The 3150-nt window shown below is 42.4% G+C and overlaps 1 pseudogene; it reads right to left on the minus strand.

Moving 5' to 3' along the window:
- Window positions 1-726: 726 nt before the first annotated feature.
- On the minus strand, window positions 727-1504 carry LOC101178163 (annotated as a pseudogene).
- Between the last annotated feature and the right edge of the window lie 1646 nt (window positions 1505-3150).

Genomic DNA, 3150 nt, shown 5'->3' on the forward strand with positions numbered 1-3150 from the left:
GAATTACAAAGAAACATTTAAACAGAGTAAAATGTTTTACCAATTTAAGTATCCCTGCCTATACTTATAAAAATACGATATTTATCTAAACATATGATAACCATGTTAATTCAAACCAGACAATAATGATGGAATAGCAAAATTAAATAATGAAAGAGGAAGACTAAAAATATGTATGTATAAGTACTCAGTATGTTCTTTAGGACTCATTTTGAAGATGCACCAGGAGCCTTTTCTCATTCAAGCAGTGCCTGCCATGATCGCTGAATTCTGACCTCAAAGAAGATCTAAGTAATTTATATCAGTGCTCAAGAATAATTTTGGGCATCTTGGCCCACAGCCTACAGTAAGTGGTATCTGTAAAATTAAAGGATAATTCCAGTGGGCTTGGTCGGACTGCTGCTTTGCCATCTCTTGTTTGTTTTGAGGAAGTGGGGGGAGGCTAGGTAAGAACAGGGAAATAGGGAATGGGGTAAGAGAGAGGTGAGAAAAGCAAGGAGAGATAAAGTAGGCTGTGAACATCTGCTCGTTAACCAAGCCATACTCATACTGCTGAGATTTCCATCATTTTGAAGAATATTATCATAACATTAAAAAAGAAAAAAATGTTAAGAAAATGTATCTAATTTTTAAAGTTACCACTGGAATATGCTGAAATAGTTTGGCTTTTTGTAAAATATAAATAATGAAGACGCTGACTTTTTTTGTGCTTGTGAAGCTAATAGATCATCTCCACGAGACAGGCAGCAATGATGAATTGCAAAATGTTATTACTGAAGGGAAAAGGTTCAAGCCAATATTCACACTGCAGTCAGTGAAAGAGTAAGGGGGCTTCTGAGGAAGGGCTGAAGATGACATGGGAGAGTAGCAGGAACAGCCTCCTTCACTGACTGGTTGCTCCTGAGGCGTTTCCAGTTTTTTATCACTCGTGTCTTCTCTGCTTCTGTCCTGTGTGCTTTCCATTCCCATCAAAGCTGCTGCTACACGTCGAAAGAGCTGCTTTACATTGTATGCAGCTTTTGCACTAGTTTCAATAAACACAACATTCAGCTCTTTGGCTTTCCTCTCTCCCTCCTCAATTGACATTTGCCTCTTGTCAGCAAGATCTGTTCTATTTCCTACTAGCGTGATGATAACATCACTTCCTCTTTCTGTTCTGACATCATCAATCCACTTTGTAGTTTGCTGGAAGGAGTTAACATTTGTGATATCGTAAACTACTACAGCTGCAGCAGAATCACGGATGTAACTGGGAATGAGGCTACGGAGACGTTCCTGACCCGCAGTATCCCACAGCCCGAAGCCTGATTGTTCCATCCTCCAAGTACATAGTTTTCGATAAAAAGTCAATGCCAAATTGTTGCCTGATAGGTGTCGTCAAAACTGTCATACATGAATCTGGTGATCAAAGATGTCTTTGCAACGCTTTGCTCCCCCAGGAACACCAGCTTGAATTTCCTCAGCGGATTCCCGAAGTCTCCGCCCGCGGACACGGTGGAACTAGAGGAGCTGGCGCCGCCTCAGCCCAGAGACCTTCAGGACCGATGCTGCTCCAGCCGGCTGACAAAAAAGGCAGGCGGAAGGGCGGGCGCCGAGCTCTGTCAGCCCCTGCAAGGCCCGGTGGAGGAGCCCGGCTGGAGGGCAGCAGCACTCTCCACAGACTGGCAGCCGCCGCCGCCTCCCGGCAGATTAGCCTAGCACCGAGCGTGGCCCGCGGCTGGGAAGAGGAGGGCGGTGTCGGCAGGAGCCAGGGGTGTGCTCTGGCTTCCCAAGGCTAGGGCCGTTCCCTCCTTCCGCACCTGGCTCCGAGACCTGCGGGAGAGAGGCGGAGGGCGGCGGAGCCCGAACCGCAGACGTATCTGGGACGTCTCACGCGCGCGGCGCCTCGGCTGCCACAGCCCTACCTGCTGAGTGCGCGAGCCTCTGGTGCGGCGCCGGGCGAGCCAGGGCGCCTCAACACGTTTTTTTAAATACACAAAACATATGTACTAAAAACAATGGGGCGGTGAAAACAAAATATTGCAAACTAGAAAAAAGACAAAATTGACATTTTAAAGACTTTATTATGTATTGTTAAATGTATATTAAATAGAAATGTTATAAAATTTAGCGTCCCTATCTCCCAGTCTCTGTGAGAGGTCAGAAACCTAACTTTCCTAAGCCACAATTCAGCAAACACATCTGGCCTCATCCCATGGACCAACCTCTCTCCTAACATCATGCAGGAAGCTTCAGTAGCTCCTGCAAAACTCTCCCACCTTGCATTTGAACAGATATGTCAACTGATACAGTTACACAAGAATTGTAGAAGAATTAGACTGAATCTCACAATCACACTCAGCCTGATTATGAACCCTTCTCCTGCATCTTGCTCACCTAAATGTATCTACATTTCCTATGAACGGAATAGCTTAGAAATGTATGTCGTCCGTGTATTATAGTGTAAGTTATTGTAATATAGAAATATGTACTTTCTTTAACTCCCATTTTCTGCCAAGGAAATACCAATTTTTTTTAGTATGGCAAGTGTTTCCAAGCATTCAGAAGTGGAGAGTGTAGGATATCCACTGCGGAATGAGGTCTGCTTGTCATCCTCTTAGTCTCCACTGCTATCCCTCCCTCATCTCTCTCTGTTTCATTGATGAGTATAGAAGATCAGTCACTTTTATATGAAATGGAAATCGATGAAACTAAGATGTTGATGTGATTATCCAACCAACCATTTATTGAGTGTTCATTACAATTCAAATTGTGTTCTGGAGAACAGCTCAGGAAATGAATGTTTGACATCGATGTACATAACAGAAATACGAACATACCATTAAAAAATCAGACCTCTTATGACAATCCAGATTCTCATGTAAGTTTTGTGAAGCTCTTTTGAGAATGTAACAATTCAAAAAAATATTTAAACAAGTCATTCTTGAGACAGAAAAATGGAATTAGAAGACCATATATGGCTGTTTCACTAGCTGAAATCTTAAGTACTGTTTGTAGTCAATTGACAGCCATATAATTCTTAGTTTTATATACTGATATTCATCAGAAACTAAAAACTTTAAAAAATATTCCTGTCTCATTCTACTAATTTTAAAATTTCGTTTATTTGGTTATATTTCTTCATTTTACCTGGGCCTGAATACTTCTTTC

This window comes from Nomascus leucogenys, chromosome 11 (genome assembly GCF_006542625.1).
Source record: "Nomascus leucogenys isolate Asia chromosome 11, Asia_NLE_v1, whole genome shotgun sequence".
Classification (NCBI taxonomy): Eukaryota; Metazoa; Chordata; class Mammalia; order Primates; family Hylobatidae; genus Nomascus; species Nomascus leucogenys.